This window comes from Triticum aestivum, chromosome 2D (assembly GCF_018294505.1).
Source record: "Triticum aestivum cultivar Chinese Spring chromosome 2D, IWGSC CS RefSeq v2.1, whole genome shotgun sequence".
Classification (NCBI taxonomy): Eukaryota; Viridiplantae; Streptophyta; class Magnoliopsida; order Poales; family Poaceae; genus Triticum; species Triticum aestivum.
Window position 1 is genome coordinate 546,139,299 of NC_057799.1, and position 17,292 is coordinate 546,156,590.

The 17,292-nt window shown below is 48.3% G+C and overlaps 1 pseudogene; it reads right to left on the bottom strand.

The window, feature by feature from the left end:
* Window positions 1-285: 285 nt before the first annotated feature.
* LOC123055906 (uncharacterized) lies at window positions 286-8,484 on the bottom strand (annotated as a pseudogene).
* Window positions 8,485-17,292: the final 8,808 nt, after the last annotated feature.

Genomic DNA, 17,292 nt, shown 5'->3' on the forward strand with positions numbered 1-17,292 from the left:
AACCAAAAAATACAAAGAACCTGGCTGAGAGATCCGCCACCAAACGAGAGCTAGAATTTCAACAGTTGAATACCCCGCAAAAAAAAGAATTTCAACAGTTGAATGAAAAGTTTGAATCGATATTCTCGCCGGTGCAACAGATAATTGCAAATGCCACATAGTATTTCCAAATCCAAACACATTAATTTATGTCCTTTGCTTATTTCTGTGTGTACTTGTCAACCGTGCATGCATGCAGACATGCACGGCCAGTACAGCAGTCGCCATATGCATGCAAGAAGCGTTTTACTTCTTGCACATCACACGCTTGCCGTCCATGCCACTGGCGCAGGTGACAGTACCAGCGAGCTCAGATTGCACCGCGGCACCGTCGTTTCCACGGCTGACTCCATAGCGCGCCACGCTGCAGTCGGCGGCGAACAGGCTGGAGGTGGTGAAGGTGGCATCTCCTCCCATGGTGGGCATGGATGCCCTCACGTCGAAATGGTTCACGTAGTCGGAGCGGTACGTCTGTCCGACCACACCGTGGACGTCGTCGGTGAGGGCGTCGAACTTGAACGCCAGCTCGAGGTGCGCGAGGCAGTCATCGGCGGTGACGCCGTAGCGGTGCACCCTCGATTCCTCCCCGGTGATGGGCACGGCGTTGGCCCTGACGCTGAACTTTCCGGCGACGGCGACGAGGACGCCGTTGGTCGCCTTGGTGCGGGTCACGGACAGCTCGGGCACGCGGCTGGACGTCGATGAGGTCAGCGGGAAGGTAGACATGCTCGCCGTCGAGGGTGATGTCCAGGTGCTCGACGGCGTCGTCCCAGGTGCCGGTCTTCCTGGCACCGAGGTAGAGGCGGTGGCCGTCGAAGAGCACGGCAATGGCCTGGATCCAGGTGAAGTCCCGGGACATGCCGCTGTGGCCGCTCTTGCCGATGAAGTGCGCGTTGATGTGAAGGTCGCGGTCGGAGACGACGCAGAAGTCGGCGTCCCTGCGTCCGTGGAAGTAGAAGGCGTTGCCGTCACCACCGATGAACCGCGGGTCGCCGCATGCTCCGGGGGTGTTGCAGACTGCACGAAGGCACGAACCAAAACCATTCACCAACAAAATCAACGTACGTAAGTAGCTCCATTGTTAAGACATGTAAAAAGATCGAGTGGTTACCGCAGACGGGTTTGCATGTGTTGCAGTCGGGGTAGCAGGACTGGGGGCAGTTGGCGGGGCAGTCCATGTTCCGGTTGAAGCAGTAGGGGTTCACCTTGCGCTTCTCAGTGCACTTGACCCTCATCGGCTTCGGCTTCGGCTTCGGCCTCGGCTTCTGCTTCAGCCCCTGGGCAGTGGGTGGGTGCCTGGATTGCCCGGCGGTGGCTGCCACGGTGGCGAGAAGGACGACAGCAGATAAAGCGCACGACTCCCAGACGTCTCGCCATTGCGAGCGCCTTCACGTTGCTAGTACTAGCTTAGTGTTTAGTTACTAGCGTTTTTGTTGCTGGTGATTGATGGAGATGGGTATGTTTGTATGCATGGTACCTGGCAATTTATAGGCGATCGATCGAGTTGGCATCTATCTGCTTGCTTCGTAGTACTTTGTCAATGCCGCGCCGGAGCGTAACGTGCCGTGCCTGCCGCTCGCTTGAACTGCAAAAGCTTATACTTTGCGTGCATAGGTGGATGAGTAGCCTGCTACTCTTACGTACGTAGCTCCTGTGCTATATGCATGCATGTAAGTCTATAAGTACAGTGCACTCTCTGGACTAGCGTAGCAGGTTTTCAGGGCAAGATTGCCAGGATGCAACTTAATCTTCAGGGGAAGAGGCCAACGCATGTGCTTAGCAGCCTGCTAAAGGAAGCAATCCGAGCGTTTAGCCGTCCTTGATTACAATCCATATCTCGTACCCTTTTTTAAAGAAAAGACATACGCCGGACTTTATAAATAAAGCCACTAAGCAGAGTCATAGAACAACACCACCAGCCAACCAAAGCAACACCAAGTACACCCAAACGAGGGTAGATAAAAAAAACCCAAAGGACCCGAAAGTATGAGGGATACATGGCACCCTGCCAACACACGGCACGCAGGCCGGAGAAAAGATAAACGACGTAGCCAGCAACTAGTCGACGGGGCTCCAGAACGCCTAGACATCATGATCCTGCCCAGATAGAGACGATGCAGAGGCCCGAACTTTAGATATGAGAAGATTCAGAGCAGCCCGGTCCTCCGGCTTAGTCAATGATCTCCACTGCTGCAAGAAGATACATGATTTAAATAAACAGTCAGCAGGTTTAGCAGGAAAAACATGTTCGATTGTAAACTTGTTCCTAGTAGTCCATAACGACCAGCAAATGGCACCCAGACCAACCCAGAAAACCCTCTTTGTAACGCCTGCCATGGAGTTAGCAAGGCCTCTTAGTTCGGAAAAAGAAGAGGGGTCCCAGGTGACCTGGAGCCAGGATCTAACGCAGCTCCAAACAAGCTTAGCAAGCACACAATGAAAGAATATATGGTTCGTGTTTTCCAAAGCACCACAGAGAGAGCAGAACTCCGAGCCCGGGCCATTCCTCTTACGGATTTGATCGGCAACAGGGAGGCGCCCTCTGACAGCTTGCCAGAGGAAAATCTTAATCTTTGGTGGCGCACGGGCCTGCCAGATATTAGAGAATCTATTGGTGGGGGAACCACCAATAAGCTTAGAATATAGAGATTTGACCGAGGAGCGACCAGAGGTAGTGAGAGGCCAAACCACCGAATCTGGGATCTCCGAGAGCGTGGGGAATAAGGCAGAGAGTCTTTGCCAGTCTTCCAACTCTTCAGGCGAAAGGGAACGACGGAAGGCCAGGTCCCAATTATTAGCCGACACCTCCACGATGGAGATATTCGGGTTAGTGCAATAAGAAAAAATAGTAGGGAAGCTCACAGAGAGAGGTGAGTCTCCACACCATCGATCAAGCCAAAAACGAATAGAGGTACCATCTCCTACAATGAATTTAACATGCTCAAGAAAAAGCGGGTGGACCCGAATAAGATCTTTCCAGAATTGCGATCCACGCCGAGCCATCGCAAACATAGGGCTAGAGTGGGGGAAATATTTGGCTTTAAGGATAGAATAGCATAATGAACCGGCCCCACTAGACATGATCTTCCACCATCATTTAATCAAAAGGCATTTGTTCATGACGGAAGTGTTAATGATGCCCAACCCCCCACGGTTTTTTGCATGCACATGATTTGCCACTTAACAAGCCTATATTTGCGCATGTTATCCACCGCATTCCAATAGAACACGCCTCTATGCTTATCGAAGCCAGCATGGATCCCAGCCGAAAGAAGGTAAAAGCCCATTAGGAACATAGGAAGGGAAGACAAGCAGGCATTAATCAGAGCCACTTTCCTAGCATTGGTGTTGTACCTGCCACGCCAGGGGAGCATCCTACTCCCTCCGTTCCATAATATAGTGCCTATAGATTTTTCTGAAAGTCAAACTTTGCCAACTTTGACCAAGTGTATAGAGAAAACTGTCTACATCTACAATATCAAACATGTACATTCTGAAAATATAACTCATGATGTATCCATTGATGTGCATTTGGTATTCTAGATGTACCTACTTTTCTCTATAAATATGGTCAAAGTTTGTAATGTTTGACTTTTGAAAAAAAATCTATAGGCACTACATTATGGAATGGAGGGAGTATTACCCACCTTAGTGACAACAGGAGCAAAGTCTTTCGAATGAAGCATATCCGGCGAGATAGGGAGGCCCAGGTATTTGAAGGGGAAGGAACCAAGCTTACAATTGAGAAGGTGCGCCACCCTCAAAGCCTCATTGTCATCCACACCGGTGACAATGACCTTGCTCTTTGAGAAATTAATTTTCAGCCCCGACAAGGCCTCAAAACAGAGGATAATGAACTTAAGGTGGGCAATGCAAGAATCGTTCAGCTCGACCATAATGATAGTATCATCAGCGTATTGGAGATGGGTAACACCGTCCGGAATTAGGTGAGAAATGACCGGCGATATATGACCGTGAGAGGCAGCCCTGGATAAGACACGGGAAAAGGCATCGGGGACGAAATTAAACAGAATTGGAGAAGCTGGATCACCCTGCCGAAGGCCCCTACCGTTAGCGAAGAAGTTACTGACATGACCATTAATAGAGATCGCAGTGTGGCCCCCCGAGACCAACTGCATGATTCTATGAACATAAGCATCGTCAAAGCCTTTCGCCAAGAGAACCTTCCTCAAGAAAGGCCAACTGACCGAGTCATAGGCCTTCTCAAAATCCATCTTGAGGATAACAGCTTTAGACTTACGAGATCTGAGGTCATGTACTATTTCATGGAGGCAGATGATCCCATCCAGAATAAAACACCCTTTAATGAAAGCAGATTGGAAAGGGATGATAGTCCTATGAGCGACAGGGGTAAGACGAGTCGCAAAGCCTTTTATCGGGAACTTCGCAAAGTTATTAATTAGGGCAATAGGCCCGAACTGGGAGATCATCTCAGCACCTTTAATTTTAGGGATTAGGGTAATCACCGCATAATTGAGGCGCGAGATGTCATTAGTTCCCAAATAGAAACCCTGGATGATCTGGCACACCAGCCGCCGCAACTGCGGCCAAAATTTCTTGAAGAAAGGGATAGAGAACTCATCAGGGCCGGAGGTAGCATTGGGATTGGCCGAATTTACCACGTCCTAGATTTCCTTATCAGACAGAGGGATCATTAAGGCCTCATTCTCCTCGACCGAAACTTTATTGATATTATCCCACAGGGAGGGAGAAATAGTAAAACCACTAACTGGTTTGGCCCCCAACAAAGAGGAAATGAAACCACATGGGAAAGGATTAGGGATTGGTCCGAAGACCGGACACCATTAATGAGAAGGCTGTTAATGTAACACGCCTTCTTCGTCCATTGGCAATGGCAAAGAAATAGGCTGTAGGAGAGTCCCCTTTTAACGTCCAGTTAAGAGTACCATGTTGGCGCCAATAAGTTTCCGCCTGCTGATGCAACTGCATCAACGCGGCTTCAACGTTATAACGCAAAGACCAACCTGCTTCCAAGAGGCCCAAGGTGTCAGCCGTACGATCAAGATCCTCAATCCGAGTCTCTAAAGATTTTTTCGCCCTAACCAACCCCTAAGGAACTTGCGCAACTCGTAAGAGCATCTATGCCGGTCATCCATGAGGCCAAAGGATCTAGTCTGGGAGGCTAGGAAGTTAGCGATCTTAGTAGCCAGCATGTCTAAGAAACCCTCAACAAGAAGCCAAGAGGCATCAAACTGGAAACGGGAGGAGGACATAGGTTGCTGCAAACCGGCATCCAGAAGGAGTGGAGTATGGTCGGAGCCCACATTGGCTTTGGCAAAAAGAGAGGCATGAGGGGAAAGGGTGTCCCACCTGAAGCAGATGAACACCCGATCCAGCACCAACTGGATCGGGATATCTCGGTGATTAGAAGTTTAGGTTACTCTTATCAGAGGGGGTCTGAAGGAGGTTAAAATTGCCTCCGATAACGATCGCGATTGACAGCAGAAGTCTATTTAAATGGCGGCGGAAGTCTTGGTTTGGCGGCTCATCAACTCTGGCTGGGCTCCACAACTCACAGGACTGGCAAGGTTACGGCCTAGCACGACGGATCAAGCGAACAATTCGGGTACGACCTACAAAACTGGCATGACACGCCAGGTCAGTACATTGAATGTACTTGCAAGACAACCAAATACATGCATCCAAACAAGCAGAAGACAAATCAAGAACCAAGTGCATGCAACAACCTATCTCATATCAATTACTAACATGGCATGATATAGATCAACTAGCATGAACAATATCATAGCATCTACTAACAGGGCAATGACATGGCATATCAAAACATGTTCCTAACATGGCACTAGAAAAACATAGCATATCATATCCATCATGGCATCACTTAGCATATCAAACAAAGCATGGCATGGCATCATGAAACTATGCTGAAAATAAACTACCGATCATATCCAATGCAGACATAACATGTTAACTTTATGCAACCATCTCTTGTTGTGCCATGGTTCTTTAAATGCAACATATTACTCATGCAATGCAACCAAACTTGTGCACTGAGTCCCTCGAACTCTCTTACCAACGGGTTGCCTCGCAACCGAACGGTGATCATGACAAATCACAAACAGAACCTTACTCGGTTCAACGGGTTACCTTGTAACCAAACGGTGATCACTCACGGATCACAAACGGAACCATACTTGGTTCAACACTCACCGAGACCTCGTCTCGTGATCATATCAACACATCGCCGTGACTTCTCACGACTATCTCATAGTCCAAGTCACCACATTCTGGTTATCACATATTTATTTACCAACTTAATTATTTCAGGTTTATCCTCCATTTCGACCAAGACCCGATAGTGTGACCTACTACGAACTGTGTTGCTATCGATAGACTTTAACACTCTGCAGAGGTAGCACACTATACCCACACCACGGAACCCATGGCCTCGTCATCCCATTCGGGTGGACCAACGGCATTCCGACGAAACCGACCTACTGCCATGACACTCTCCCAGCCACTCCGACTCACTCCCCACTGGGCTAGTCTTGGGTGGCCCCGTGTCTACCAAATACACCAACGGCCACCGTCGTGGCAAAACAAAACGGTCCCAAACGGGAACATGAGCTCAAAACCAAACCGGGCACACAAGGCTTATGTCCGCCTACCTGATCATGGTAGCGCGCCCATAACCTTCCCTCGTTGGAGGCACCAGCGAGAGGCACGACAATAGATCGCATTAAGGCCTTCCCATAAAGGCAAATGTGGCTGCACTGAAAAAGTTCGATTTGGTGGCACTATGACTCGATCCCATCGATGACGGAGGAGGTTTGTTATTATTAAGTCATTTTATTACCTTCTCCACCATCATGAACATGGATGCAACAATGAACATGCATCATACAAATGTTTTAATAAAATACCGAACTTCTCAAGTGAACAACTATAACATAAAGAACATGACAATACCAAGTACTAGCATATCAATGGTGCATTACAATCATCATAGCATTTCATAACGATGTCATCAAAATAAATTAGAGCAGTGACATGGCATTATCAATAATAACATTCTAATTAGCATGGCAAAAGATGTCATGAATACACAAGCATAACGGAATGACTTCAAACGAAAACGATAAGAAACAACTGCAACTACACACACACAAGGTACAAGAAAAGTCAACATGCAAGTTCGGGGCTTATGATAAGAGGTTGGCTTGCCTAGGGGTCGACAAATACTCCGGGAAGAAGTGTGAAACGATCGCGGAAAGATTTGCCGGAAACAGTTCTCTCTCGGAGGGGGCTGTTTACGGGCAAGGGCAAAATGGTCATTTTCACTGTGTGAAAACATAATGAAAATGATATCAACGGAAAGATCTCGAGGAACAGAGAAAGTGAGCGCTGGAATCACCTCAATCGGAGTTACGAGCCCAAAGTTGTGGCCGTTCACTTTTTACGCAGAAAAGCAACTAAAGCAGTGAACGTTCACAAAATAAGCACTTCGGCCGGCTGAGCTGAAAAAGAGAAAGCGCCTTTCTGAGAATACGCCTTCAGAGAAGTGAAAACGTATTTTCATCTAAAAGAACAAAAGAATGCGCTTTCTAACGTGGGAAACGTACTCACGGAAGAATACGTTTTCAGCACGGGGAAAACGGTTTGGCGGCGGAGGCGCCGCCACTTAACTGACGTGGCGCTGGGCTAGGCCCTACGGTCACCGACAGGTGGGGTCGCGCGGGAAGGGGCCCGCCTGGCCTGGCTTCTTCTTCCTCCCGCTCGGGATCGAGCATGGCCGAGGGAGGGGATCGCCTCAACGGCGATTGCCGGCGCGTCCGGCCACGGCAGCGGACGGGCGACCTACCCAGGAGATCAGCAGAGAGAGGCGCATCTCCGGGTGGTGGTCACTGCCGTCGAGGAGCGCCGGAGAAGGGGCTGCAGGGCCCGCGACGGAGAGGAGCTTCGGCCACCGGTGAAGAGGGTGCTCCGGTGGGGGAAACGAACGGGCGGCGAGCCAGGGAGGGTCGCCGGGGTGTGGCGCGCTCGGTGGAGGGCTCGGACGGAGCAGGGGACGGTCAGAGAGAGGGGTTGGGCGCGGGGCAGAGCGATGGGCTTGTCGGAAATCTGAGCGCTCCGGCGAGGGATTCGGCCGCGCACGGGTGTGAGAGGGCTCCAGAGGGAGAGGGGAGGGGACTGGCTTGCTCGGGGAGGGCTCGGGCTGGCTATTTATAGCCGAGGCAAGGGCACCCGAGCCGGGCACCGCCGAGCGCGTCCGGCCACGGCTCTGCCGGTCGCAGCGGTCACGGGGAGGAGCGGGAAGACGACGAGGAGGGTGCAGACGAGCGCCAGAGAGTCACGGAGACGAGCGACGCTCGCGGACGAGAGGGAGAAGAGGACATGAGCGAGGAAGAAGACGATGGCCACAGTAGCGCACTGTTCGGTCATTGGCACGGCTCGCCGGAGAAGAAAACAGAGGGGGCGAGCGGTCCAGAGGGAAGACGACGTCGAGGGGGAAATGTAGGACATTAATGGCGAGGCCAGAGCCGGTCGGAGCAGCGATGCCGATGAGAACAGTGGCTAGAGAACCGTTTTGGCTGGCTTCCCTCGTGATCACCACGGACAAGGCGCGCTCTGGAGTTTTTACTGATGCGAGCTCATGTCTACCGCGTAGTCCGTCGAAACATGAGTGTTACTACGGTAAAGAAACGGGAGAGACAAATTGAGATGAGTAAACCAAGCTTCACAAGTTTGCAGTTGCAAACTTGGCCACACTCTAGAGATAAAACCAGAGAGGTTAAAAGGTAAATTTGATGTCTGAGAGGCTTAGGGTAGTAAGGACTACGGACCTAGGAATTATGAGGTCATTAGGACAATGATTTAGCATAGTTGCAGTACAAATGCCAAATCCGGTACAGAAACTAAATGAGGAAGAAGCACTCACTAGGAGTGATGGATTGAGCTAAAACTTGGCAAAGCTTGATGATTTATCATAGGTAGATGCTGCAAAAATATTATACCAAATGGCCTTGCCAAAATGGTACTTCCTTCACAGCTATCATTTTTGCCCAGAGACTTGAGAAAAATTCTCAGGGGAAATGGCTAACTGAAATGAGCCAAAATTTTGTGCAGATAGGTTATATAGATATGAGAAGACCTGGGAAAAGTTTCAGCCATCATGAGCAATATAAGATGCACTTGCTTCACAAACTGAAAAATTGGACAGAAACCAAGAATGGCTCCTGTGCTCACATAGTTCAATGAAATGAACTGAATTTAGGTGGAGGCTAATTATTTGAGATACTTGAGAAGATGGCAAAGTTTCAACCCATTTGAAAACTCTATGAAGGTACTTCCTTCACAAAGTTGCATTCTGGTTAGAAACTTTGAAAAATTGCACAGGGAGCTAGGATGAATGGATTGAGCTCATCTTTGGTATTCATGGGTGATTATCAAGGTTAATCACCCTGCCAAATTGCAGCTCAATAGGAATTAGGAATAAGGCACTTCCTTTGCAAAATTTCAGAGAAGGCAGAAACTTGCATTGGATCATGTGCCCAATTTTTGATATGTGGAACATGAGACAAGAATGGAACTAGTGATTATATAGCAAGGACAAGCTCCACAATTTATGTGGGAATTTTCTCTGCTATAAAAATAGTAGTTCCTTTGGAAAGTGGCAGAAATACAATATTGGTATTCAATAGGAAAAGGCAATTTTCCATATTTAATTATGGCCAATACCTTTGTCAGAGCTTGGATTAGACATAACTATCAACTCCACCAATTCTCATGAATTCAGGAGAGGACTAGATATGCCTTTGGATTTTATTCCTCAGAAAGGCAAGGAAAGGAATAAATCATAAGTAGAAAATATTGCATTGGACTTGGCAATATTTTTGCATATCCAAGGATTAGGAGGATAGGAGGGTCTCTGGGAACAGATGGGATGATCAACAGATCAAGGAAAATGATGACTCCTTTGTAAGTACAAAGGACATATTCAAATTCCAAAAATTTGGATTTAGGGTTTGAGATGATGCAAATGAGGTCTTGCCCACTGACAAAGACATGAGAAAGGTTTTGAAAGGTTGAAAATGACAAGAATAGTCAGAGTCATCCAGCAAACTCAGGAGAAATTTTTTGAAACTGAGTGCCAGGAAGGAATAACAGCACAAAAATTGATAACCCGATTTTGGGGCTGTTACAGAACGCTAGGATGCCCACGGAGCGAGCTGCTTTGGATGCTCAGGCTCAACGGATTCAGGCAGACTCTTTCCGGCTCACCTTGGATCAAAACGCTTCAAATGAAATCACGAGGAGGAGGCATCAGACTCGTTTACCTCCGGTTTATGAGGTGAGAAACCTATTCAACACGCCTGGGGCAGGGACCAGTGACCCGCCGGTGGTGAACCGAGCGGTTGAGGCACCTGGGACCGGAGCTCCGGTTCAGCCGCGTACGATGAATCCACCTCGTTTGAATACTACTCCGCCCCATCATGTACTCTGACACCGTTGGGTCATTACTGTAATCCTTTGGATAATATGATTGCTGCGGCGACACGTTTGGCGGCTCTCCCGGTTGAAGGAGAGTCTCCGGCGGCGATTGAGACACGACGAGCCAGAGAACTTCTTCAGATGGCGTTGGATTAGCAGGCGGCTTATTCGTACAGTCGTGAAAGGATTCACTCAACCCCTCATCCAAGCCGGAGTTATAGTAGGCACATTGACTCACCAGCAGTTTCGAGCAGTGAACAGCGCCGTAACCAGCCTCGTGGGCATGACCCGGCGCGCGGTGGTGCCGATGCTCAGACCTTGGTGGATCAAGGCAGGGCGCGTCGAGAGGCTGAGCTAGCGGCTCAGCTAGCGGCTCAACAACAATCTCCAGTTTATCCATCAGCTTCGGTGGAGGCAAGCGTGATCTCTAGAACCTTGGGTGTGCCATGTTTAGTGCCGGCTCTGCGTAACGGGCGCCTGCCTAAGGATTTCAAGGGTCCTCATAAGGTGCCTAATTACACAGCAGATCAACCCCCTGAAGCTTGGATTGAGAGTTATGAGATGGCCATGGAGATGCTGGGTGTTAGTGATGCTGCGTGTGCTAAGTATTTCACCATGATGTTAGATGGGCCGGCTCGTACTTGGTTGAAAGGGCTACCTGTTAACTCCATTAGGTCATGGGCAGAGTTGAAAGCCCGTTTTATCCAAAATTTTAAAGACATGTGCAAGCAGCCTATGTCAATCTTGGATTTGGATTCTTGTGTCCAAGGTGAGGGCGAGTCAACAACCCATTGGGTGCGCCGGATCTCAACTGTCATACACTCGTCGGATAGTATCAATGCCGGTTCAGCAGTCTTGATGTTGGAGAAAAATTGTCGTTTCATCCCCCTTAAGCAGAAACTGGGGCGGCTTAAATGCCACTGCAATGACATGGGGGAGCTCATGGCGGCTCTCGTCAAATATGCCGACTCTGATAGTACCAAGGACCCCGAGTCTGATGATGAAAAGCCGGGACAGGGAAAGAAGAGCAGCAATGCGAAAGGGTAGCAGCATAACCCGGCAGGTCAAAGTGGAAATGGTAAGCGCAAGGCTGATGGTAATTTGGACTTTGTGGCTAACACCAATATGCAGAATAATAATCAGTGTCGCATGGGAAAACCGGCCCGGTTTGGAGGACCAAAATTTAACCTTGAGGCAACGATGAATCAGCCTTGCCCAAAGCATGGTACGCATGAGAAGCCGGCTACTCATCTGTGGAAGGATTGCTTCATCATGAAGGAGTATAGGAACTCCAACTTTTTCCAGAACAATCATGGCCCGAATGGCGGTTCCGGATCCGGCTCTCACGGACCCGGCTTTGGTGGTGGCGGTTCAAACTGTGGCTTCCAGGGCCAAGGCAATCAAGGTGGTTTTAATCAACAGTCTGGTCAAGGGAATCAGCAGCAGCAATCCAGTTATCAGAGTAACCCGAAGCAGTTGAATAGTGGATAGCACCATGTATTCACCACGAGTTTGTGTAAGCGGGATCAGAAGCTCCATAAAAGGGAGTGAACGCACTTGAGCCGTCCGTTCCCCGTTACTTGCGATGGTCTGAACATCCTATTCTGTGGAGCCGTGAGGATCACCCGCCCCGGGTTGATAATCCGGGTCACTTAGCTCTGGTGGTGGCACCTCAGGTTGGAGGATACAGATTTACTAAGGTACTCATGGATGGGGGTAGCAGCATCAACATCTACTATGAAACCTTTCGTCGCATGAGCTTGACTGACAAAGATCTTAAGCTGTCGAACACTGTGTTTCACGGCATGGTGCCTGATAAGTTGGCGTATCCAGTGGGCAAGATAATGTTGGAAGTGGCTTTTGGTGATGATCATGATTCCAGATCGGAGACGTTGACTTTCGAGGTGGTGAAAATGAAGAGCCCTTATCATGCTCTGTTTGGACGGCCGGCTTATGCTAAGTTCATGGCAAGGCCTTGTTATGTTTATTTACAGCTCAAAATGCCGGGTCACAAGGGTACCATTACAGTGCATGGGAGCCGGAAGATAGCCTTGGAGTGTGAAGAAGGTGATGTGGCTTATGCTGAGTCTGTTTGTGCAACAGAAGAGTTAAAATTCTACAAGGATAATGTTGACCCGGCGGATATGACATCCTTGAAGAAGCCAACTACGGAGCATGATCCTCTGTTGAAGTTTAAATCGGCGGACGACACTAAGTTTTTTGATTTTGTTCCTGGCGATTCATCAAAGCAGTTCAGCATCCGTGCTAATCTGGATCCGAAATAGGAAAGCGCGCTCATCGAGTTCATCCATGAGAACCGGGACATCTTTGCATGGAAGCCTTCAGACATGCCAGGTGTACCGAGGGAACTCGCTGAGCACACTCTCAATATTGATCCCAAGTTTAAACAGGTCAAACAATTCCTTCGTCGCTTCAACGAAGAGAGGTGTAAGGCCATTAGTGAAGAAGTGGCCCGACTCTTGGCAGTTGGGTTCATTGTTGAAGTCTTTCATCCTAAATGGTTGGCTAACCCGGTGCTGGTACTTAAGAAAAATGGTACTTGGCGCATGTGTGTGCATTACACAGACCTTAATAAAGCTTGTCCGGCAGATCCTTTTGCTCTCCCTCGTATTGATCAGATTATTGATGCTACAACGGGTTGTGAGCGCTTGAGTTTTTTGGATGCTTATTATGGGTATCATCAGATCAAGATGGCAGTTAAGGACCAGGAGAAGACAACTTTCATCACTCCCTTTGGAGCCTTCTGCTATGTGTCTATGCCATTTGGGCTCAAGAGTGCCCAGGTGACTTATCAGCGGTGTGTGCAAAATTGCCTTCATGGTCAGATTGGGCGCAATGTGCATGCTTATGTGGATGATATTGTAGTGAAGTCAAGGAAGAAAGAAACCTCGATAGATGGTTTGAAAGAAACCTTTAACAATCTCTGGGTCTATTATGACCCACAAGTGTAGGGGATCTATCGTAGTCCTTTCGATAAGTACGAGGGTCGAACCCAACGAGGAGCAGAAGGAAATGACAAGCGGTTTTCAGTAAGGTATTCTCTGTAAGCACTGAAATTATCGGTAACAGATAGTTTTGTGATAAGGTAAGTGGTAACGAGCAAAAAGCAATAAAAGTAAATAAGGTGCAGCAAGGTGGCCCAATCCTTTTTGTAGCAAAGGACAAGCCTGGACAATTTCTTATATGAAGGAAAACGCTCCCGAGGACACATGGGAATTATTGTCAAGCTAGTTTTCATCACGCTCATATGATTCGCGTTCCGTACTTTGATAATTTGATATGTGGGTGGACCGGTGCTTGGGTGCTGCCCTTACTTGGACAAGCATCCCACTTATGATTAACTCCTATTGCAAGCATCCGCAACTACAAAAGAAGTATTAAGGTAAACCTAACCATAGCATGAAACATATGGATCCAAATCAGCCCCTTACGAAGCAACGCATAAACTAGGGTTTAAGCTTCTGTCACTCTAGCAACCCATCATCTACTTATTACTTCCCGATGCCTTCCTCTAGGCCCAAATAATGGTGAAGTGTCATGTAGTCGACGTTCCCATAACACCACTAGAGGAGAGACAACATACATCTCATCAAAATATTGAACGAATACCAAATTCACATGACTACTAATAGCAAGACTTCTCCCATGTCCTCAGGAACAAATGTAACTACTCACAAATCATATTCATGTTCATAATAAGAGAGGTATTAATATGCATTAAGGATCTGAACATATAATATTCCACCGAATAAACCAACTAGCATCAACTACAAGGAGTAATCAACACTACTAGCAACCCACATGCACCAATCTGAGGTTCTGATACAAAGATTGGATACAAGAGATGAAGTAGGGTTTGAGAGGAGATGGTGCTGGTGAAGGTGTTGATGGAGATTGACCCCCTCCCGACGAGAGGATCGTTGGTGATGATTTCCCCCTCCCGGAGGGAAGTGTCCCCGGTAGAACAGCTCTGCCGGAGCCCTAGATTGGTTCCGCCAAGGTTTCGCCTCGTGGCAGCGGAGTTTCGTCCCACAAGCTTGCTTATGATTTTTCCCAGGGTAAAAGACTTCATATAGCCGAAGATGGACACCGGAGGCCTGCCAAGGGGCCCACGAGGCAGGGGGTGCGCCCAGGGGGGGTAGGGCGTGCCCCCACCCTCGTGGCCAGGGTGTGGGCCCCCTCTGGTATTTTCTTCGCTCAGTATTTTTTATAAATTCCAAAACTGACTTCCGTGGAGTTTTAGGACTTTTGGAGTTGTGCATAATAGGTCTCTAATATTTGCTCCTTTTCCAGCCCAGAATTCCAGCTGCCGGTATTCTCCCTCTTCATGTAAACCTTGTAAAATAAGAGAGAAAAGGCATAAGTATTGTGACATAATGTGTAATAATAGCCCATAATGCAATAAATTTCAATATCAAAGCATGATGCAAAATGGACGTATCTGTCTAAAGGATGATGCTTAACCCGGCCAAGTGTGTCTTTGGCGTACCAGCAGGCAAGCTCTTGGGTTTTCTGGTTTCTGAAAGAGGCATTGAGGCTAACCCGGAAAAGATCAAGGTTGTTACTTCCTTGGCTAAACCGGCGTGTTTCAATGATGTTCAGTGTCTGGCAGGTCGTATTGCGGCCTTGAGCCGGTTCATAAGTCAGTTGGGTGAAAAGGCTATCCCTCTGTACTAGATGATGAAGAAGACAAATTACTTTGTCTGGAGTGATGCTGCTAATGAGGCGTTTGAAGCCTTGAAGAAACAGTTGGCTGAGCCGCCAGTCCTTGCTGCTCCTATTGATAAAGAGCCATTGTTGTTATATGTGGCTGCCAATGCCCGGGCTGTCAGTGTGGCGATTGTGGTGGAACGGAATGAAGCAGGCAAGGAACATCCAGTTCAGAGGCCAATTTATTATATCAGTGAGGTGCTTATTGAATCCAAGCAGAGGTATCCACATTGGCAGAAGCTGGTATATGGGGTGTTCATGGCTAGTCGAAAGCTCAAGCAATATTTCTTTGGTCATTCCATCACTCTGGTTAGTTCTGCTCACTTAGGGGATATTATTCAAAACAGAGAGGCCATAGGTCGGGTAGCCAAGTGGGCCATTGAGCCTTGACCCCATGGTTTGAAATATATACCTCACACAGCCATCAAGTCTCAAGCGCTTGTGGATTTCATCAATGATTGGACAGAGCTGCAAATGCCTGAAGAGAAGCCGGATAACACATATTGGACTATTCACTTTGATGGATCCATGCAGTTGGAGGGCTCGGGGGCTGGAGTTGTTTTAACTTCCCCACGAGGTGATAAATTTTGTAATGTTTTAAGGTTGATGTTCCCTTGTACTAACAATGCAGCTGAGTATGAAGCCTTGCTCCATGGTCTTCGGATGGCTAAGGAGATGAATCTAAGCTGAGTGAGGTGCTTTGGTGACTCAGATTTGGTGGCTCAGCAAGTTTCAGGCACTTGGGATTCTAAGGATCCACTCATGGCGGCTTATCGTCGCAAGGTTGATGCTATTGCTGGTCATTTCAAAGGTTATCAAGTGGAACATGTTGATCGCAGGAAGAATGAGGCGACTGATGCTTTGATCCTATTAGGGTCCCAGCGTAAGCCGGTGCCACCTAACGTTTTCCTAGATATCCTGCATAACCCTTCAGTCAAGTTGCCTACAGAGGAAGATCTTGCTATTCCTGACGCGGACACACAACTGGTGGCGGCTCTTCTTTCTATTCCTGATTGGTAGTTCCATATTTGGGTTATATGACCCGGGGCGAGTTACCTGAGGATGCAACTTTGGCGAGGCAGATAACCCAACGGTCTAAGTCAATAACTATTGTCAATGGAGAGTTGCACCGTTGTAGTGTCACAGGGGTGTTTCAACATTGTGTTTCTCCTGAGGAAGGCTGTGAGATTCTACAAGAGATTCATCAAGGAGATTGTGGTCATCATGCCGGCTCTAAGTCTCTCGTAGCCAAGGCTTTCCGTCATGGATTTATTGGTTGACGGCTCATGCTAATGCAGAGGATCTGGTCAGTATATGTGATGGCTGTCAGAAATTTTCAAAACGAGCTCATGTGCCGGCTCAAGAATTGAGGGCGATTCCAATTACTTGGCCGTTTGCAGTCTGGGGGCTGGATATGGTTGGACCTTTCAAAAGGTCCAAGGATAAGAAGACCCACCTTCTGGTGGCGGTTGACAAATTTACAAAGTGGGTTGAGGCAGAGCCGTTCCATAAGTGTGATGCGGCGACGGTGGTTCAGTTCATCAAAAAGGTGATTTTCCGTTTTGGTTTTCCCCACAGTATTATCACTGATAATGGTGCTGATCTGTCCAAGGGTGCTATGAAAGAATTTTGTCAACGAGAGCATATTCGTCTTGATGTATCATCAGTGGCTCACCCCCAGTCCAATGGCCAAGCTGAAAGAGCCAATCAGGAAATATTGAGAGGCATCAAGCCCCGGCTTATGGTTCCTTTGCAGAGGACGCCGGGTTGGTGGGTGGAGGAATTACCTTCAGTATTATGGAGTATCAATACTACAAAGATTGGATACAAGAGATGAACTAGGGTTTGAGAGGAGATGGTGCTGGTGAAGATGTTGATGGAGATTGACCCCCTCCCGATGAGAGGATCGTTGGTGATGACGATGGTGATGATTTCCCCCTCCCGGAGGGAAGTGTCCCCGGCAAAACAGCTCTGCCGGAGCCCTAGATTGGTTCCGCCAAGGTTCCGCCTCGTGGCGGCGGAGTTTCA